We start from the raw sequence: 23,443 nt of genomic DNA on the forward strand, positions 1-23,443 counted from the left end.
AACTTACCCATCTGCGTGCGCTCTAGAAGGAAGAGAGATTTTAGAATTTACTGGTAAGCCGAGTATGGGAAAGGGGGAGCTTCAGTTCCTTGCCCCCGTGCGAGGAGGACTGTAGGAAGGAAGATCAGGAGTTATGTTCGAGGAGAGAACTTGCAATGTGGGGCTTGGAGAGGCTGATAGGGGTGAGCGCTGCGACGTCAGTGGGTGCCTGATCGCCCTGCTGACTCTTGGGGGAGAAATGGCCAAGGCAGGTGCAGCGGGCTCTGCCATTTGATGGAATAATGCCAAAATAATTGGCAGAAACAGAAAGTGTGTGTTAGGTGTGTATAATACTCTTTTCTAGGGAGCTAAGAGCACACCATTGCGCTCTCAGAACAACTTACTGTGGGAATGGAGGAGAATTGTATACGACCTGGGAACGGCAGTGCAGAAACGGGATCCCAGAAGCTTAAAAGTACTGCCTCCCAAACTGATCATCTCTAGACCAAAATACAAAGAGTAAATGCTGGACAACCCTTCCAGCACTGTGACACATTCAGGTGGCCTCAAAAGAGTAGAGAGGAGTAAGGGGGAGGGGTATGTTGATAAATAGGGTAGCAGTTCACACTGTGAGTCTCACTCTAAGGAGGAAACAGCCACTTAAGGTCCACTCATATTTAACAGGGACAACTAGGAGGAAGGGGCAAGTGGGAGGGAACCTGCATAAACATACACACACCAGGATATCAAACCAAGGAACAAGGTGACCCGCCCAATAGTGGAAGCAGAGCCCAGTCCACCTTCTGAGGTCTCATGTTAAGTGGTATATATGTCGCAAGTGAGGAGGCTGGTTACGCCTGGCTTGGAGGTAAGGAGGAGGGCTGTTCATTCACTTCACCAAAATAAACCCTTAAACAAGAGGTTCTTAAACTTTTTGGTTGCTATCTCCTTGAAGGTTATGTTCAGATCTCAGGGTCTTTTCCCAGAAAATAAATGTAGGACAAACAAAATTTTGTATAGATTTTTTTTGGCATTCAAAGAGGTGGCAGAAGGGATTAAAGTGATAACAAGAGTTAACTACCCTATTTGGTTCTCTACCCTTTTCCCCCTCTTTCTTTAAAACCAAGCACCCAAACATGTTTTGAAGGTTTCTGAAGAAACAAAGCATATGATTCTGTTCCCTGGGCCGGGACCTTCTCTTTCTTTTTTGCAGTGCCTTTAAAAATGTTATTCCAGAAGCCACAGGGCTGAGCACTATACTGACTCAGCAACATTTAGGATCGTTCATGCCTTGGAGCATAAAATGAGATTTTATTATGCTTAAGTGATAATGAAATTATTGAAGGTACCATACCAAGAAGCAGATCCCTAGAGGGAGATTAGCAACTTAGCATTTTCAGTTTAAGTAGGAATATGACTTTCATTTGCTGGAGAAAATATTTTTGATAGTTAAGAAGAAAATATTTCATTGTATATATAATATTTTAAAATAATGATCATTTTCCATGACACTTCCTGGCTCAATAAAAATGGTCTGTGAGCAAGCTGGTCTACTGAGCCATGGGTCAGTCCCGTCTTACTTAACGTGTAGGGAAAATCAACAGATATTTGTTTATTCTCCACATTGTGCCAATCACCATGCCTTTATTTAACAAAAATGTATATAGTCATCATTAGCATTAAATAAAGATTAATTATGATAATGAATTAGAAAGAAGTTGCTTTAAGTGGTAGTGTTAGTTTCTTGAGCTGCCATAACAAAATACAATAGAGGGGGTGTCTTCAACGATAGAAATTTACTTTCTCATAGTTCTAAATGCTAGAAGCCCCAGATCAAGGTCTGGCAGAATCAGTTCCTGGTGAGGGCTCTCTTCCTGGTTTGTAGATGGCTGCCTTCTTGCAGTGACCTCATGTGGAGAGAGAGTTCTGATGTCTTCCTCTTCTTATAAGAACACTAATCTCATCATCAGTGTCCCATCCTCATGACCTCGTCTAAACCTAATTGCCTCCCAAAGGTCCCACCTCACAAATTCCATCGTATTCAGAGATTAGGGCTTCAACATACGAGTTTGGGGGAGGGCACAGTTCAGCCTGTAGTAGTATTGTTTTTGGTTAATTGAATATAGTTTTTTCTGTTGGAGTGTTCTAGGTAGTCCAGTAGGAGATGTGCTAAGGTCATTTCTCTGTCTCAACAGTTCAAGATTCCCCAAAGGTTTTAGAAGCACAGGTTTATGTGTTATTAAAGCTCGGGGAAAACTGATCAAATACTCCATGACTTCAGGTAGGCCAAATATCATATGACCATTCGAAAACTCAGCTGATCATACATAAAGATTAAATGTAGGTTTTGATCTTTAACAAAGACAGGTAATTTGCCCAGAGAACATTTAAGCAATCTTAACCCTAATTTTTAAAACTGTCTTTCTGGAAACTCTGTCCTGAGAAGAGTAGCATTTTAAAAATCTCCATTTTTATTTAGAGACTGATGTGCAATGGAAATATAATATAAGCCATAAATGGAATTGAAAGTTTTCTATTAACTGCATTTTTAAAAGGTAAAAATAAACAGGTTAAGTTTATTTTAATAATACATTTTATTTAACCCAATATAATAAAAATATTATCATTTTGACATATAATCACTATTTAAAAAATAAGATAGTTTACATTCTTTTTTTTTCTTTTTGTACATTTTGAAAACGATATGTACTTTACCCTTAGAGGACAAATCAATTTGGGTTAGCCAAATTCAAGTATTTAATAGCTACATGTGGCTAGTGCTCAGATTTAGAGGAACTATGTGATTTGAGCCATGTTACATACATAGATATTACTGCAACCTAGTTGTTTTATTAACAACCCTCAAAGAGAAGGAGAGGTGCAGGATGGTATTAGGGCTTGAGCCAGTTTATAAATCTTTGATTGGAGTCTCTGGAATTGAAAATCCTGTCAGTAAGTAGATTCTGGAATCCTTCAGGAAGGTTTAATAAGTACAGATATTAACTTTACAGTTTTGTGATGATCGCCCATCAGAAGGGTCGTGGAAAGAATAATAGAGGCAGCCCTACTTTATCCTCAGTTTATCAGTTTGTTGCTGGCACAACTCAGGTTTCACTTTCATTTACTCTATGGGTTTTAGCAACTGTAACTTAAAAGAAAGGAGGTTGTATTTATGAGATTACTTAGGTGAAAATGAGATCTCAGAGTGCCCCACCAAAAATATTACCTTATATTTATACCGGGCTTCTCTAAGAGGAACTCAAGGATAGTTACACATTATCTAATTCTCTTAATTGCTATGTGAGGTTGGTGGATATTAATATTCCAATTTTGGAAATGAGGAAAATCGGTTTTCATAAGACCATTTTGTAGTGAAATTCGAATGCCATGCTGGTTTCCTGACTTCTAAATGTGATGCATTAACCCAAATGTGATACAATAATCTTCCTAACTTTGTGTCATTTCTTTAAGACAAACATTTAGTATTCTTTTTTAAATTAAGGTCTAACTTACATACAGTAAAGAACCTGCATCTCAGGTATACGCATCAATCAATTTCTTTTACTTATTTTTTATATTGTGATGATTCCTTTAAAAAAATTTCTTTAATTGAAGTATAGTTGATTTACAATGTTTCAGATATACAGCAAAGTGATTAGTTATATACATATATATGGATTCTTTTTCAGATTCTCTTTCCATTTTAGGTTATCACAAGATACCAAATATAGTTCTGATTTCTTTTACTTTTATGTCTACATCCATACAACCCCCCGCCCCCAGGTTAAGATAGAGAACATTCCAGCACACCAGCAGACTCGCCCATGGTCTCTCCCAGCAGATAACCCCCAAGGACACCACAGTTGTAACCTCTGTCACCATAGCCTGGTTTCGCACGTTCTTCTTCTTCATCTTATTGGAACCGTACGGTGTGTATCATTTTGTGTCAGGCTTCTTTTGCTCAACATTATGTCTAGAAGTTTCATTCATGTTGGCTATGGTAGGAGTTCATCCTTTTTCATTGCTCTGTATTATTTCATTATATAAATATGGCACAACTTTTTATCCATTCTACTGTTGTTGGATATTCCTGTACGTTTTAGTTTGTGTCTTTTGGTAAACATACACACATTTTATCTTGTGTTGACGAGTGAAGTTTCTGAGTTACAGTACATACATACGTTTAGCTTTAGTAGATACTGCCAAATGGTTTTCCTAAGTAGTTGTACCAATTTACACTCTCACCATATCTTCACCAACACTTGGTATTATCGGGGTATGGTGGGGTACCATTGTCCAATGACATTATGCGCATTTTCACATGCATATCAGTCATTTGGACGTCCTTTTTTGTGATAGGCCTACTTAAGTGTTTTGCACATTAAAAAAATTTTGAGTTGTTGGCCCTTTTCATTAATTCGAAGGCATTCTTTCTATATTCTGGATAGAAATCCTTTGCAGAATATTCTTATTGCAAATGCCTTCTAATCTGTAGCTCACGTTTTCATTCTCAATGTTCTCAAAGTTCTGAATTTTACTGAAAGTGGGTTTACACTTGACCCTTAAACAACTCAGGCATTAGGTGTGCTGACCCTTGGCACAATTAAAAAGCCAAATATAACTTCCATATACATGATTCCTCCACATCTGAGGTTCCATATCCAAGGATTCATCCAGCCGTGGGTCATTCACTACTGTTGTGTTTACTGTTGAAAAAAATTCCAAGTGTAAGTGGATCCACCCAGTTCAAATCAGTGTTGTCTGAGGGTCAGCCGCATAGATTTTTTTTATGTCACGTTAAGAAATTGGTTTTTGTCTGCATACTCTTAAACTTGCATTTGTTCATGTATTCATTTCCTGAGGCCGCTGTCACAAACTGCTACAAACTCGGTGGCTTAAAATCCCAGAAGTTTATTCTCTCACAGTTCTGGAGGCTGGAAGTCAGTCTCACTGGGCTAAAATTCCAGTGGCGGCAGGGCTTGATCCCTCCAGAGGCTCTGGGGAGCATGCATTCTTTGCATCTTCTCATGTTTTGCCTCTTCCAGATTCTGCAGACTGCAGGCGTCCCTTTGCTTGTGGCCACATCACTCCGGTCTCTGCCCCTGTTTTCACGACAGCCTCTCCTCTGTATGTGACATCTCACTCTGCCCGTCTCTTATAAGGACTCTTATGATGGCATTTAGAGCCACCCTGATTATCCAGGATAGTCTTTGCCTCTTACGATCCTTAACCATATCAGCAAAGACTCTTTTTCTGTATAAGGTCATATTCACAGGCTCCAAAGATGAGGATGTGGATCTTTGGGGGATCCATTTTTCAGTGTCCCTATCAGATTGACTCCAGAATAACTAAGCTTCAAGGCAAGACAGTGATATTATAGATAAAGTTCTGGCTGGGAGTTGGGAGACTTGGGTACAACTACCCATGTGAATGTTTGATGTCTGTGGGCCTCCATTTCTATATCTGTAGAGATAACAAATATACCTTCTCACCCGTACAAAGTCACTTGGGTAAAATCCTGCGTGTGGAAATGATTTGATATGTTAAAATTTACGGTCAAGTGGTTTTAGTCCATGAGGAGATGCAACTGAGTACCTTACTCGTGTGTAACAATTGTCATTTTTGCCATCAAATGGAATTCCCAGATAAGGGAATACTTCCTGTGGTGTTAGGGGTGTCCAGACCGTAGGGGAAGTTAACCTGGATTTTATCCCAAACATGTGAGACAATCTCCCATCAGAGTTTGGAGTGTGTCCTGTGTTATCAGATCTCCTGGATTTGAAGCCCAGCTTGATTGCTTCCTAGTGGCACGATCTTGGGCAGTTTGGGGTCTCGTATATAATATAGTTCCCTCCCAGCACTGTATCTAGGGACAGTTGAATGTAAAGAATTGTTAACTAGTAGGAGCTTAACTACTAACCAGGGTAAAAAGCATCCAAGGGGTACAGAGGTGGAGGCCACCAATAGAGGGACTAAGGACCAGGGAAGGGTCCCACCCCCACCCCACCCCAAGGCTGGGGAGTCAGTCCCCTTCAGTCAGGAGCATGGCTGCTTCATGAACACGTAGCCTGCTGGTGGGGAAAGACATTCCAGAAGGTGGGGCCAGCGCTGGTCTGCAGAAACAGCTACGAGGGAGGACACTGTAGTGCAATGCAGCTGGACTCCTCCAGGCTGGCCACTGGGCTCCCACACTGGAGGACAGCCAGCCTCGGAGGAGGGTCTTCCGGGGCTGCAGCCTCGCAGCATCCCTCTGGTGCCCTCTGTTGACGTGGCCGCGCATTATCCGCCAGCTCCAGCTCCAAGAAGGGTGGGTTTGGAGCTGAGAGATAAGACATTGCTAACTGGCAGTTACTTAACTCCTATGCCCCATGTTCTTCTTCTGGAAACTGGATCTAAGAGCTGTACCCCCTACACAGAATGATTGCCGAAAGCAAATGAATTACAGCACGCAAGTGCTCAGACCGGAGGCTAACTCAGTGGAGGTCAGCCCTTCCAACTGGCGCTTGTATATTGCCTCGTCCCAGGCCCATGCCGGGAGCTGATACCAGGAGGAAAATAGGCTGTGGCCTCTCCTTCATGAACCTCATCTTTGGGACCTTAATTAAATGGTCAGATTTTAGATGCTTCCCGGTTATATTTCCAGGGCTAACACTACTACCTCGAAGCCCATCTTTAGGAATTTGAAGAACTTTTTCTCATTCTGTATTGATTGGGGTTGGGGGGGCGGGGAGTGGCTCTTTTTAGCAGAGAAGTATGCCTGGGATCTTTCTATTTGAGTCCTTAACTAGAGAAATCAGTGCCAAATAAATGCACTTCTTCAATATTTATTAACAGCCTCCTATGTGTCAGGCAGTATCTAGGCTCTGGGGTTATGGAAGTGAACAAGACAAAACAAAGTAAAATTTCTGCCCTCACAGACCTTAAATTCTAGGTGGGGCTGGGGGAGAGAGGCCATAAACAAAATAAATGAAAATATGGTGTAAGTGATAAGCACTGTAAAGAATAAGGAAACTGGGAACAAGAATAAACTTGATCCTTTTTCTCAAGTCTCCTTAAAAAGAAGTGTGTGTGTGTGTGTGTAGTGGTTGTAATTCCCTTAACTGCCAGGTTGGCAGTGGTGATGTCTGGTGAGTTGCTGAACCCAGTCTTTTTCAGCTGTATGTCTGAATGTCAACATCTCCTTAAATCTGAGTAGGTCTTCTGTGTTAAGTTCTCTTTTTAAAAAATCTTCCTCTTTTAAATATTCATGGGAATGGCTGATCTCCCTCCTATGAAATAAAAGTAGAAGTTTTAGACTAATCTCTTCTATTTAATTCACCCATTCCAAAGACCTTAGAAACAGGTCTGAAAATCACAGGAACCACAAATTTTAAGTGTTGGTTTGATGTGTCTGAAATTAATGCTTTAATTTATTCACCACAGAATGTCTTCACACATCGCTGTTTTCTGTAATTTATACCATATACTGTCTACTCAAGTTAATGTGTGAAGCATGGTTAAATTATGCCTAAAGGGGAATTTGAAAACTATCTACAGTATGGTGATAGGAAAAGGGTGTAAGTAGGAGTGATGGGGCAAAATTTAAATAAGACAAATTGAAATAGAAATTTCAGAATAACTGTCAGGTATCAAAGATGTCCCTGACTGGAATAAGTTCTTTAGAAAAAGATTTAAGAACATTTAGAGGAAGTCTATGGAAATGGAGTAAACAAAGCTCTAAAAAATTTCTATAGGGAACGTGTAATTGTATATGTGGCCCAAAATGTAGGCTAGATAATCTAATGGGCTTTTGTGTGTTTCATATGTTCAGTTTTCAATTTCTGGTTAATGATGTCAAAGACGGTTTGGGATAAAGATCAAATGAACAAATTCTGTAGGAAAGAGACAGATTTTGTCAACATGATTTCATTTGTTCTTTTCCCCAGTGTGCGTAACATGCTGACAGGACTTCCATTCATTTTCTGTCGGCTAATTGAATGCTGGTCAGGGTTTAGTAAAGCCACAGTGATACCTCCAGGGTCTGCAATCTGTTCTCCACTCCCCTGACCTCGTGCTTCCTCCATCTCATCCTGAAGGAGTCTGAGGGAGGACCATAAAGGCAGGATGGTCTCTATGTGATTCAATCTTGTTTGAGTTTGGAGATTAATAACATAATACTAATTAGTGTTTTTAAATGTTAGCAGTTTGGAGACTGTGCTCATGAATTCACTGAAGCGCCTGTGTGCAAAGCACTTGTTTCTAGGTTTTATGCCCCGTAGGAAATACAGATCTGAGAGGCTGCTCCTGCCTTCAGCGAGTGCACAGTTTGGTTAGCTGCTAAAATGAGAAAGAGCTGACTGTCTTTATATAGGAGTCACTCCCTAAACGCGGAAATGGAATCCAGATGGCAGGTGACTGCAGATGGGGAGGGAGGATGTGCCGGAGGAGGTCTCGGGGTTGGTAAGTACGGTTTCATTTCCCGCTGTGATGCTTAATGGGCTTGTCTTTATTCTTGTATTAGTGGTCTCCAGAGAAACAGAGCCAAGAGAGGAGACACAGAGAAAGATATAGATGTACATATATGTGTACATATCCATAACTGTGAAAATTAGGGAAAGCGTCACCAAAACGGAGTTGGGAGGTAGGAGCGGCAGCTCTCACGCACGGACCACTTGAGGTCAGTGCAGATCCCAACAGGGAGAGACACACTGTGCGTCTCAGGCTGGAAGTGGCACTACTTTGCTGGAGGAGAAAGGTTTTCTCCCTGCCTGGCAACAGCTCAGCCAATCAGAGACTCTCACTACTCAGCCAATGAAAAGCCACTGTACAGTTAACTCCCAGTTTCCGCCAATGGACTCTGCTTAAAGTAGCTTCTCTTAACTCTCCCTTCTCCTCTGTAAAAAAATGTTCCTCTCCTTTGTTTTACCAGACTTGCAGGTGGCTCCCCACTGTTGTATGCCCCAAACTGCAGTTCTTTGCTGCTGCAGAATAAACCCATTTGGCTGGTAAAATAATCCGCTGGTTTCGTTATTTTAGGTTAAAAATATACACATAGATAAAGAGATTTATTTGAGGAATTGGCTCAAGTAATTACAAAGGCTGAGAAAGTCCCAGGATCTGCATCTGCAAGCTTGAGACTGGGAAGCTGGTCGTGTGATTCCAGTGTGAGTCCAAAGACCTGAGAGGCAGCAGAACTGATGGTGTAAATCCCAGTCCAAGGTCAGGAGAAGGCTGATGTCCCAGCTCAAGCAAACAGGTAGGAAGCAAAAGGGGCAAATTCCTCCTTCTTCCTTTTTGTTTTGTTCAGGCCCTTAATGGATTGGGCGATGCCCACCCTACCCGGGGAAGGCCATCTACTGAGACTGCTGATACAACTGCTAACCTCATCCGGGAACGCCCTCACCGACACACCCAGAAATCATGTTCAATCTGAGCACCTGATGGCCCAGTCAAACTGACACACAAAATTACCCATCACAACTCTTACGTCCTATTTTAGCAGAATAGCATCCCTTTCTAACAGAGAGCTGATCGTGCAAGACCGTTTTTTGAGCTGCTTCAGAGGAGCCAGAGACAGCACGATCTTAACCTGTCACTGCCTGTGCCCTTACCTGAAGCGTCCTCATGTTCCACTCCTCGCACGTGCTCCAAATACCTCTTCCTGTTCCCTGTTCTGCCTAATCTTCTTGACTCTGGCTTACCCAGGAGTCCCCATACTATTCAGACAACAGGGGATAGCTGTAGGTGCAGGAAGCTTCATAGCACTGGTAACCTTCCATAGCTCCCGCTTCCCCCGTCTAGCGCATGCCCTGTTCTATCTTCCCGCGGGAAGCGGGGGGAGGGGCAAAGGGTCTCATTTCATCCGTGAAGTTCTTTGTAGTTAAACCTTTGCTCAAGCATGCTAGGATGACATCTGTATCTAATGGGAGTAATTTAATTTTTAAAAACAGCAAAGCAAAACAAATACATTGGATATCTGCTATGAGACTTGGGTGATTTGGTGATTCTTCTGGTTTCATAATTTGTTAGTAACTAATAATCTGTATAGATACATCTATACAAATCTAATAATTTTTTACTAATTTAACTGAAATAGTTTATAATTACATAAAAATATATCACATATCTGCTTTTAAAATAATGATTCAGCCTGATGAAGTGACACTGAAAGTTTCATTCTCTGAAGAATTAGGGTGAGATTCCTTTTTTTTTCTTCTTTTTTTTAATGAATGATCAGGATTGAAGATAAGAAAGGAGGAATTCGCTAGATGTATTTAGCACTTCAAATTTTCACTTTTCTATTCAACCTGAAATTAGTGTTTTTCAAGAAAAAAAATATTTTTTTTTTTTTGAGCATTTTGGCTGATGTCTGCCCTCTTTAAGTTTTCCAGGTCAGTGTAGTTACATCTTTGATCTATATTGTCTCTTAATTTGGCAATATGAACTTTCTTCAGATTTTTAAATATCCCTAGAAGCACTTTGCTTTGAAATCCCCAACTCCCTTTCCAGGAACCAAGAAGAGACTTTGAGCTCATCCATATAAGTTGTGCTGACATGAAAATTTTCATGTGGTTACAACACCATATACTCTTTAAGGACAAGCTGACTTAGTCTGTCTGCAGGACACCAATAAAGCATTTCCAGCTACTTAAGCATCTTAATGCTGCAGACTGCCTCCGCCTATCTTGATGTTTTCAGAGCCTGCTTTTTTGATATTTTGATATTTTAGGTACATTTGCTTGTGGGCAACTCAAGAGGCAGTATATACCTAAGAATTCTCATTTTTAAGCGTAAGATTTTCACTTCTGGTTGATTGTCATCAGTTAGGGTTACCAGATCTAGGAGGGGGTACAAATAATCAAACAGGAACACCCAGTTACATTTGAATTTTGCATGAGGATGAACACATTTTTAAATAAATTACAAGTATATCCCGTCAATATTGAAGGACATACCTATACTGAGAAATTATTCATTCTTTACGTGAAATTCAAATTTGACTGGGTGTTCTAAATTTTATTTGGCAACCCTATTATAAACAGGAATTTCTGTTCGTACAGGTTCTCCACCCTTCAAACCCCAGAACTTCCCCCAGGGTTCATAGTCTGGGGGGGAGGGGAGCAGGGCTATAGGATTGGCATTTTCTGGAGCTTTAAATACCCTTGTAGGCTTAGAAAAGGGTCCTAAGGCATGAGATAGCTCCTCATGGGACTAGTTACCCATCCATTTAAATCAATACCAATTTAACTAGCCCCTAGCAGGGCGACAGCAATCTATATCAGTGAATATGTGGTTCCTGCACTGTTCACCTGGACTCTGTAGCCAGGCCACGTTGTACCTTATGATGTCCTAACAGTATCTCTGGTTAAGGTTACCCATCCTATCACTCCTGTGCAGTGAAATGTAATTCTGCCTGTAAGATGTTGGTATGACAGGAAAACAAATTAATATTTGAGGATTCACACCCTCTCCCCTTTCTCCTTGGCAAGGAGAATTCTGTCTTGGCCTATGCTGTGTCCCAGTCCCAGGATTGTGCTGCACCAGGTTAACGGGAGAGGGAGGAAATTAAAGGCAGCCAAGGCCACTTCCAGTGATCTCAGAAAGTGGCAAAATGAGAAAAGGAACAGATTCAGGAGATGAGATTGGTAGGACAGAAAAAGAAGAAGGCGGTACTTGTGTGGAAGGGGGCATATGAGAGAGATAGGGAAGGGGGATAAGAGGATGTAGGAAGAAGGGGGTCTGGAGGCCATGCTCCCGCTGGGCCCAGTGAGCTATCAGAGAGGAGAAAGAAAGAGAAGATTTCCAAGAAGTTTTGCTCTGGGTTGTAAGATTTGCCCCCCTTTTCGCATTTTTTTGAGACCATGTGGTTAATATTTATATTTATCTAATCCCTTTTGCTATCACAGTGATGTTTCCTCTGAATGAGAATTATCCTCAAATACACCTGTGTACACCCTGGCTTCTGCTGTTCATACAAGGTGAGGAAGGAGGAAGAGCCAAGCAGGAAGGATCCCTTACATTCTGATCAAACGTTGGGCAGCAAAACTGTAAAACTAGTGTCTCATTTATTCCATCTTTATAACATTTCCTGGGAAGAGCTAAAACAGTTATTCTCAGCAGGAACGTTACAAAATAAATTGACATTATCTATTCATGTCTTCATGACCTTGTGGATTTCTTCTTTACTTCCTTTCCTCCCTTTTCCGTCAAATATATGTGTGACATCATGTGTGTCCATGAGATAAACATATTTTTATCAGGCAAAGTAGAACTTATACTCCAAATTAATAGGATTTTTTCCCCCAAAGTGGTCAACGTGGATGTTGAAATCTTTGCATTCAGGCATCATTGTATTGCATTGCATTTGAACATGCATTGTTCAAAAACACTGGGCGCTCTGTTTTGGAATTACCTTCAGAGTTTATGTCAAATTATTTCAATTATTCTCAGTAATGGAAAATCTTCAACCTTATTGATGCATCTGACTTTTGGAAACAGCCAAGGACAACTTGGAACATACTTTGATGGATAAAATATGTAATCGTAATAGGTCACATTTTTGGATTAAAAACAAGGTAGCAAAATTAATGAAACTTTTTGTATAGCTCCCCATCTGAAATTAATTATAAAGAAGTCATTCTAAATTACTTTTGAGCAATGGATTGAGTGAAATGAAAGTATAGTCTCCCATAAAACTATTTTTTAAATAACCATTTGTTTGGAACTGTATTTATTCATTTTTTTGTTTACCCATTTATTCAAAATTAATTCAATAGACATGCCTTGAGAACCTACCCAGTCTTAGACACTGGTTCTGAGAATAACAAGATAAAAAGACTTAGTTCTCATTCTCAAAAACTTTTAACTCCATTGAAAATTTGATATATACATTCACAATTAGAGTATATGTATCTGAAACCTTTGATGGGTTTTGGAATTCAGAATATTTCACATCTTTGCAAAGCAGTATGATGAGATTCCAGTTACTATGGCTGCAGAACAATTACCCCAAAACAGAGTGCCCTAGTACAACAAAAATACTTATTTTTCTCATGAATCTGCGTTTTGTTGGTGGTGGACCAGCTTGTCTTTGCTCCACTCAGCCAAGTGGGGGCGCCTGAACGCCAAGGGCAGGCATCACCTGAAGGCACCCCTCTCTCACGTACCTGGCAGTTGATGCTGGTTAGTGGTTGATGCTAGCTGAGACCTTAGCTGGGGTTGGGGGCCAGAACACCCACAAGTGGCCTCACCATGTGACAGGGCTTCCTCACAACATGGCGGCTGGGTTCCAAGGAGGGAATTTTGAGAAGAAAACAGGCAGAAGCCATATCACCTTGTAGGACTTTGCCTTGGAGGTCAAGCAGTTTCATTCATTGCTTTTACTCATCAAGGCCATCATAAAATGACTCCCATTTTCAAGGAGAGAGGAAATAGACTCAACTCTTATGAGCAGCGAAAGTTCTAGAACTTGTGGGATGAGACATGTAGCAGGAGCCATTTTTGGAATGAGCCACAGGTGCGTATACTCCCTGGGACAATACCACCAGTCGGGTCTGAGGCTTCGCTCTAGCGAAACTCATTAATATTTCTGCCACATAATTGGTGACTAGTTACACGAAGTGGAGTAAATTGAGATTATAAATACAAATAGTTCGATTCAGTTTTTGCCATCAAATGAGTTACCAAAAAATATTTTCATTTTTCATAGATTGTCTGGATTTCAGACTTCCCAGTAAGTGATTTTTGATCTGTAATATAATTTGTGCTGATGGAGGCTATAGGTCTTGGAAATGTACCTGGAAGAAAATGTTGTAGAAGGACCGGGTAAGAAATCTTCACAGAAGAGGTAGCTGGAAAGGGTTTCGTTAGAAAGGACATTCCAAGCCAAAGAAACAGTGTGTGTAAAGGCATGCAAGTCTGAGAACACATGTAGTGTTTGAAGAAAAGTAAAATTGTCAGAATAGCTGGAACATGTACATGAGACAGCGTCAGGGGCCAGATCCTGAAGAATCTTGGCTGCCACACTGTGGAACTTGGGTTTGATCTTGTAGAGACAATATGAGTCCAATTAAGGATTTTAAGCAGAAGAGGGATGTGATCATATTTGCCCTTCGGAATGATTATTTTGGTGATGACAGTAGATCAAGGGGAATGAGAATGGAGTTCACTTAGGAAGCTCTTCTTAGGAAGCAGTTGGGGTTAACGGTTACCTGAAATAAGAGCAAGGAACAACGATTGGAATTCTTTATTTAATCTGTTGCACTTAGCTGCCATTTCTTTTTGCACTACAGATCAGAGTAAAATCCTGAAAAGCACAATGTAGAGATGGATATGAGTTGTCAGACTGTCCCTTTCCTAATTTAATTTTTTATCCAAGTAGCATATATCTTCTTTACAGTGTAAAATAGCACACGGCATAGAATAAAAACCAAGGTGTCCTGTACCACATCTCATTACTCCCAGTCCTGCTCCCTAAAGCCTCCCAGTTTTACTCCTTTAAATGGTTTCTTCTGAGATTTACTTCCATGATCTAAGTAATGTGCTACATCTGTTACAAGTAAAGAAAAAATTGAAAATGACTTAAATAATAACACTTATTCTCACATAACAAGAAATTGGGATTGGACAAGCCTCAAATGCTGTTTGCTTCCATCTCAGCTGGCTCCTCTCATGATCGTAAGATCAGTTCTTTGGTTCCAAGAGTCACATGAAAAAAAAAATCCAGTGGAAGAAGAGAGAATGTTCTTATTGTGAGTCCTAGTTTTATTTAGTTTATCAGCAAATAAATGTTCAGAAGCTCGCCAGCTTCCTTCCCCTCCTGTGCCTTTGACTACTTTGGGTCACGTGCTCCGAGTTGGATACTCCGTCGTTGACTTGGCATCACCAACACCACTTCTAAGGCCTCCTTTGCTTTGGAGAAGCCAAGAGCTACATTTGTCAGAATCCCCTTTGTCATATATGGTTCCAGGCTGAAGTGTGCTGATGAGAGGCACCCCTGAACCAGAGTTATGGAGAGAACACTTCAGTCAGTTACAACCAGAACTGTGAGCAGACATGATGCTCAGAGAAACTTCAAGGTGACTTTCGAGAGCTTTAAGTTGAGGTCAGTGGTGATTTATCTGACCATTTCTTCCTCAGACCTTTTTTTTTTTCTGGGTAAACCACCAATTCCCTATATTAAAACCCTTTATATCTTGCCTGCAAAGAGTAGCTTCTAGTTTCCTGACTGATATATGAGCCTTCTTAAACATTTTGTCAAAGCAGGGGAAATGAGTTATAGCACTGACCTAGAGGAATCAGGATTTCCCCCCAAAGATATGTGGGAAGAGGATGGACATTTTAATAAAATTCCTGTTATGCTAATAAAGAAAAATAGGATGGGGAATGGGGTGTGATTCCAGTATGGAGCAAAATAGCTGTACGGGGGAGTTTGGCTCCTGGAAATAGTGGATTAGCTTGGTTGGACTAACCTTCCCATGGCTAATAATGATAAAATCTGGTTGAAAATATTGGACAGAGACTAAAAGCAAGCAGAAATTGAAGAGAAGTCTTCACTTAAAAGATCAGAACTATGCCCTTGTGATGTTTGAGTTTAGTTTTTTCCCAGAGATGCTCCCAGTCCACTAGGTAGCTCAGGATGAATCTGCAGCCTTACTGGATGATATTGTTAAAGTACAGAATTCAGGGCTGGAAGAGTGGCTAGGAAGGTCAGGGGATATCCTAGAAGGGAGGGAGCTATAGAGATGGTGAGCCCCCAAAACTGCATATAAACCCTGCTCCAATTCTTGTCTGACCACTGAAATGTGTATAAGTGGGGGAGACCACAAAAAATGCAGTGGAAAAGTGGCAGCTAGTAACTGAAAGAACTGAGTAGAGATTTCAAATATAGCCCAAAACAGAGGGGACAGACTTAGGAGTTTGAGTCCAGCCAAATCATTAACCTGCTAGAACAGAAATCACATTCTTCTGAGCAATATAACAGAATTCAGTCTACAGTGTATCATTCCTAATGTTTATACGCAATAAAAATGACTAAACATGAAAAGAAATGGGAAAATGTGATCCTTATGCAAGTAATTAAAAAAAAAAAAAAAACTCAGTGGAAACCAAACCTTAGGTGGTACTTAGCAGACAAGGACTTCAAAGCAGCTCTTATAAATATGTTCAAGGACTTACAGGAAAATATACTCATAATGAATGATGAGATAGAGAATCTTAGCAACACAATATAGCATGCCAGGGCTGCGATCACAAAAATACCATAACAGCAAATATTTATTTCTCACGGTTCTGGAAGCTGGAAAGTCCAAGATCAATGTATTGGCAGATCTGGTGTCTGGTGAGGCCCACTTCCTGTCCCTCGACAGCTGTCTTCTCACTGTGTCCTCACATAACATACAAAGTGAAGGAGCTCTCCAGGGTCTCTTCTGTAAGGGCACAAATCCCATTGATGAAGGCTCCACTTCCATGACCTCATCACTTCTCAGGGGTCCCACCTTCTAACACCATCACATTGAGGGTTAGGATCTCAACATGTAGATTTTCCGGGGGACACAAACATTGTCTATAGCAAACTCAAAATTCTAAACAAAAAATACAGTAACTAAAATGAAAAACGTACTGGCTATGATTAATGGCAGATTGAAGATTGCACAGGAATCAGTGAATTTGAGAACAGGTGAATGGAAATTGTCCAAATTCAAGAAATAGGAGAAGACAATTAAAGGAAAATGAATAGATCCTCAGAGAGCTGTAGGACAATATACTAAGCAGTCTAATAACGTATGATTGGAGTGCCAGATGGAGCAAAGAGAGAGAAGAGGGAAGAAAAAAATATTTGAAGAAATAATGGCCGGAAACTTCCAAATTTAGTAAAAACACTAACGTATGGATCCAAGATGACAGTGAACCACAAGCAGAATACATATTAAGACAATCACACTAAACACATGACAAACCACTGAAATCCAAAGATAAAGGAGCCAGGAGAAAATAAAACCATACATTACATAAAGAGAAACGATAACACAAGTGATGGCCGACTTTGTATCTGAAACAATGGCGACCAGCAGACTGTGATGCACACCCAGATCCTGTCAGTGAAAAACTTGTTGCCCCAGCTTCAAGGAGTGCTGTTAACAAGTAGCCTTCAGCTGTCAGCCTCTTTCACACCTTGCCTCTGCTGCAAAGATCTCTCTCATTAAAAGTCATGACCCTTCCTGGGATGCCTACAGCCAGTGATTGACCAATCAGGAGTATGAAGACTTGACCATCTTGGCCCAATGCAGGACAATCCAAAGAGCCATTCTTGCTCCAGATCTCCCCGAGGGGGTCAGCCAAGACTGGTATAGGGCATGCATCACAGCCCAACTTTTCCTTCTTACACTCTTGTTTCCTTCTCCTTTCTAAGATTCGGGACCAAGAAAACTCCTTAGTAAACCAACAACTGGATAAACTTCATTTCAGAGTCTTACCTCCCAGGGAACCCACCCCATGACAACAACTGAATAATGTCTTTAAGTACTGAAATAAATAAAACTGTCAGCCCACAATTGGCAGCAAAATTATCTTTCAAAAATGGAAGCAAATAAAGGTATTTTCAGGTAAAAGTTGAGAATGCGTGTCACCAGCAGACTTGCGCTATAAAAAAATACTAAAGGGAGTTCTTCAAGTGGAAGGGGAATGACACCAGATGGTAACTTGGATTGAGTGGAAGAAATAAAGAGCAGAGGAAATGGTAAGTATTTTGGTAAATATAAGAGTATGTACATATTTTGTTTTCTCAACTTCTTGAAAAGTCATGTGATTGCATACTGCAAACTATAACTCTTGTTGGGTGTATAACATAAGTAGATGTAATAAAAATGAGAAAAAAATGTACAAGGTTTGGGGGAGAAGTAAATAAAATTATTGCATAAGAAGTTACTATATTTTATAGAAAGTGGTACAATACAAACTCTAAGTAGACTGTGCCAAGTTAAAGGCATATATTGAAGTCTTTAGAGCAATTACTAGAAATAATGCAAGATATATAGCTAAAAAGCCAACAGAGAAATCAAAATGGAATACTATAAAATATTCAAATAACCCGAAAGAAGGCAGGAAAAGAGGAAGAGAGGAACAAAGAAGGAATTTGACTAATAGAAAACAGATAGCAGAAAGTGTGTTAATGATAATGGGAGGTAGGTTTCTTATTGTCAGAGAAGGGAGTTACAAACATGAAATGCAGGAAACTGATGTACCAGTAGTACTGGAATTCATGTGGCTTTCAATATACACAAGTTAACACATAAATACAGATGTAATATGTGTGTGTATATACATATATACCTGTATATAGGTCCATCAATATATATATGTGGACATATATATATATATCCATAGATGGTTACACACACATCCATATTATTTCTAGCTCTGACCATGAACAAGGCTTGAAAGCATCAGAACCCCAATAGCAATGAGACATCTAGAGGCCTGATCTTCATTTCTGAAAACCATTTTCAACCAAAAAGAATCAAGGTTTTTTGAAGAAATGACTGATATGAGGGGATGTACAGAATAATCCTAGAATATTTTGTGCTGGAAAGTAAGGGAATCCCCAAAGAATGGTGGTCTGTCAAAGGACATAGACTCCAGCTTGGATGGGCCCCACTGGCAAAATCTGGGGCAATGGGACATCAAAGTAAACAATGGTAACAAATTTAAGTATTGAATAAATCAAGAATCCATGAATCTGCATTTGATATAAATATGTGAATAAGTTGAAAGTTAGATGAGGAACAAATATTTACATAGCCTCAAATTACCTACTCATAAAGCACTTATTAATTACAAAGGAGAAAAGTGACTTTACAGCAGAGAAGTGTGGCAGACATCATCTTAATCCAATGAGCAAAGATTAACATCACTAGGAATGGGACAAATGGAAATCAGAACCATCTGATGGGATGCAGTGAGGACACACACACAACATTACTTCTACAGTACTCCCATCAAGGACTCATAAACCGGGTCTAATCATGAGGAAACATCAGAAAACCCAAACTGAGGGACGTTCTACAAATGAACTCTTCTGTGCCTTCAGAATTGTGAAGGTCATGGAACTCAAGGGAAGATGGAGGAAAAATTCCAGAGCGAAGGAGACTAAAGAGATATGACAAATAAATGCAAAGGATGTGTATGATTCTGGACTGGCTTATTTTGCTGTTAAGGATGTTATTGGGACAACTGGTGAAATTTAAATGAGGTAAAAGGATTAAATAGTAGTAACGTATTAATGCTAATTTCCTGACTTTGATGACAGTGTTGTAATCATGCGGGAGAATATCCTTTTCTGTAGGAAGTATTATCTGGGAGTAAGGAACATGTTGGTAACTACTCTTGACTGGTCCAGAAGGAAGTGTACTTTGTACTTTACCTACAACTTTTCTTAAGTTTGAGATTGTTTCCAAAATAAATAAATACCCACTTTTTAAAAACAAGGTGAAACAGAATAAAATCCATGTGATGGCTAAAATACAAAAAAAATGATGACAGAAAATGTTGAGAGGAGGATGTGAAGCAACCAGAACTCTCACAAATTGCTGGTGGAATAAAAAATGATAAAAATCACTTTGAAAAAGGTTTGGTAGTTTCTTATAAAGTTATCCCCCTCTTTGACCCAACAATTCGACTCCTACGTATTTACCCATGAAAAATAAAACCCTTTGTTCACTTGGGCACAAATGCTCGCGGCAGTCTTTCTTTCTAATAGCCCAAATCTGGAAACAGAAATCTATTAATGGGAAATTGTATCAAGAGACGTAACAATCCTAAATGTGTATGTACCTAATAACAGACCATCAAAATATATGAAGCAAAAACTGTTAGAACTGAAAGGAGAAGAAATCAAGTCCACAATTAGAGGTAGAGATTTCTATGCATCACTATCAGTAAGCTGATGGAGTAAAATCAATAAGGACATAGAAGAATGAACACTTGAACACTATCGTCTAACATGACCTAACTAGAACTTATGTAACACTCCACCCTAAACGTCAGAAGGCATGCACGCTCTTTTAAAGTCCATTTGAACATGCACCAGGACAGATCACATTCTGGGACATTTAACAAGTCTAACAAATTTAGAAGAATTAGAAACACGCAATGTAGGTTCTCTGACATCTCTATCATTTGAAATAGTCCTCTTTTTCCCTAGTAATGTTCCTTATTCGAAGTTTTACTTTTCTAAATTGTTTACGGTGAGACAGCAGTTACTGTAGCAGCTAGTCCTTTGGGCTGGAAGCAACAATCCACTACACTTTTTCACCATTTTTGTGACTGTTATTGGAAATGTTTACTTCCGTTGATCTTTTTTGCTGTTGTTGTTTTTTGTAGGGGGATGTAATTCGGTTTATTTATTTATTTAATGGAGGCACTGGGGATTGAACCCGGGATCTCATGCATGCCAAGCACACACTCTGCCACTGAGCTATCCCCTCCCTCCCTGGTATGATCTTTAAGCTAATTTTCTCCTCTTACAGAACCCCACTCCATAAAAAGTATAAGTGAAACACGGAATTTGTATATTACTTTTGGGAAAGTTGACATTTGCTCTGAAGGTACAAAAGCGACAGTGAGTTCACTGATTCACTGGCATGAATCAAAGCGGTGGCACTAAACTCTGTCACTAGTCATTGTCTTCATCCCTGGGGACTCACAGCCACAAGAAAGCAAGCTGCACTTTAACATTTTTTGAATGTTCTTAGTAAAGCAGTGGAAATGATGAATTTTATCAACTCTTGCCACATGAGTAGGCATCTTTTTAATATTCTGTGTGATGAAACAGGCAGTGCACATAAAGCCCTTTGGCCACGTACTGAAGCCTGCCAGTCAGCTTTAGGAGGAGCGCGTGTGATTGTTTGAATCGCAAGCTGAACTAGCTCTTCTGTTTCACAGGATACTACTTCAAGTAATAGCCATTAGACGGAGTATGGTTATTCAGACTTGGTATCTGGGAGACGTTTTCTTGCAAATGAACAAAGTGAGCCTGCCACTTAAGGAAACAACTGACATTTGTTGTTAGCAATACAACACGAGCTTTGGGGGAAAATTAGCATCTTACAAATAGCAAATTGTACCTGCCACCATAAGCTTAATATCTTCCCTGTAATTAAATGGCTTTCTGAGGAGAATGAGGAGGTGATATTGATATTAATTTTAAAATATTAATGTGTTATAGTGTATCAACGTTTGGAAGACCTGCATATATCAGTGAAATATTTTCTAAATGACCATTGAGTGATGTTACAAAATCATGCACAAGTAAAAGATCCATTTAAAGTTCAAGAGGGACCCATGGGTTTTAATGTAACAGAGTAGGCAAAGGTTATTGGTATGGTTTCAAATTCCGAACTGCAACAAACTTTTAGAAAACTACCATTTGTCGTGTTTGAGTATAGTAGCAAAGAATGCCCACTATTACCTCATTAAGGTGCTCTTCTCTCTCCCAACAACACAGCTCCCGTGAGGCTAGATTTTCATTACATACTTCAAACAAAATAGCATTTTATAACAGATTAAATGCAAAAGCAGACATGAGAATCTGCATTTCCTTTATTTAGGCTAGACATTAAAGACATTTGCAGTTATGTAGAAGAATACCACTCTTCTCTCTGAATTTTTGGAATAATTTTTCCATAAAATACATTATTTATAGTAACATAGAATGTGTTTTTGTGTTTTTTTTTAATGGATTAATAATTTAAGATTTTTTTCTGTTTCAGTGTTTGGTATGATAAATATAGTTCACATGAACAAAGAGTTTCTGAGGTCTTCAAGAATTTTTACTAATAGAAAGGGGTTCTGAGCCCAGAAAGTTTGAGTTATCTGTTCTTTAAAGACTGTGCGGATCTCAGCAGTGAAAATTTCTGTCTGATGCCTCTTAAGATGGGGGGGTCTATAATCACCCTTTCTTTCTTTCTGCTTAATTGCTTATTTCAGTTTTCTACTTTATATTGAACAATTTTGGTAGCTTAAATTTTTGTTAGGAAATCATTCATATTTAGTTTTTGTTTTTCATACTTACTCATATTTATTTATTAATGCTCATCATTTATCATTTATTATTATTCATATTTAGTTTTTAGGTTTTCATATTTATTGCCATTGAGTTGCAGGTAGGATTTCTCATATTTCCTTTAATGCTTTTTGGATCCCTGGCTATTTTTCCTTTCTTATTCCTAATCTTGATTTTTTTTCTCCTGAACTCACTCTTTCTATTTTTAAATTTATTTTTGATTTTTAAACTTTAAATTTTAAAATTTATTTTTATTGAAGTATAGTTGACTTATAATTAAATTTATTTATTTAAAAACATTGAAATATAGTTGATTTACAATATTATATTAGTTTCATGTGTACAGCATAATGATTTGATATTTTTATAGATTATTTCCATTTAAAGTTTATAAAGTTTTGGCTTTATTTCTCGTACTGTACCATATATTCCTGTAGCTTATTTATTTTATACATAGAAGTTTGTATCTCTTCATCCCCTACCCCTATCATACCCCCCTTTCCTCTCTCTGCTGGTAACCAGTAGTTTATTCTCTGTATCTTGGGAGTCTGTTTTTTTGTTATAATCATTTGTTTTATTTTTTTAAGATTCCACATATAAGTGAAAATAAACAGCATTTGTCTTTCTCTGCCCTATTTCACTAAGCATAATATCCTTCAGGTCCATCCATGTTATTGCAAATGGCACTGAACTCTTTAATTCATTCGTTTTACATCCCCCACTAGCAATACAGTATGAAAGCTATGGGACAAAGAGAACAGAAGGGGAGACCAGAATAGACAAGAAATGTCAAGGAAGAAAGAAGGGGGGCTGACGAGAAGCATGGTCTATCCCGTCATTTGGTCTCCGGGAAAGTTCAGGAGAAAAAGATGTCAGTGGGGACCGTCCGGTGGCCTCTCAACCCGGGCTTCACGGGCCATTGACATTACAGACCCACCAGAATCCAAGCTCTGCTTCTCAATGTTTAGCCACCTTAAATTCACTTTTGCTTGTGTCACCAGACTTGGATCAGGCTCTGGAGTAACCAGCTGATCGTATTCACAAGAATGACTGATGTCAAAACTAGCCTGCCAGTTGAATAGTCTCTTAACAACTGAACCACAGCACCTGTGTCTACTGGTCAAAGCGTGTCTTTTTTTTGCCTGCACGTTTGTAGTCTCCTAGGGAATGCTCTTGGAGATGCATCTGTAAGGAAATGAGGAAGGCAGGATTTGGCAGAGGGAGTAGCCAGACTGCAAAGATGTCTCAACTAAGATCGCCTGTGGTCTTTGGGGAGCTCTGGAGCTGGAATGCCCCTTTAGAGTTGTCCGAAGTTGAGGAGTCTTGGGGTCTCCAGTTGTGGGCACCCTCCTGGGAGGGGCTGTAACTTCGGCTGGGGCTAGGTCTGTGCGCAGTGAGGGAGGCAGCTGTGTGACACCCCTCCAC

At 39.6% G+C, this 23,443-nt stretch overlaps 1 long non-coding RNA gene across 1 annotated transcript; it reads left to right on the forward strand.

The window, feature by feature from the left end:
• Positions 1 to 10: 10 nt before the first annotated feature.
• Positions 11 to 12,115, forward strand: LOC116661603. The gene is made up of 4 exons (XR_004317552.1): positions 11 to 2,260; positions 3,763 to 3,908; positions 8,995 to 9,214; positions 11,865 to 12,115. It is a non-coding gene; the product is annotated as an uncharacterized LOC116661603 (long non-coding RNA).
• Positions 12,116 to 23,443: the final 11,328 nt, after the last annotated feature.

Source organism: Camelus ferus, chromosome 35 (assembly GCF_009834535.1).
Source record: "Camelus ferus isolate YT-003-E chromosome 35, BCGSAC_Cfer_1.0, whole genome shotgun sequence".
Classification (NCBI taxonomy): Eukaryota; Metazoa; Chordata; class Mammalia; order Artiodactyla; family Camelidae; genus Camelus; species Camelus ferus.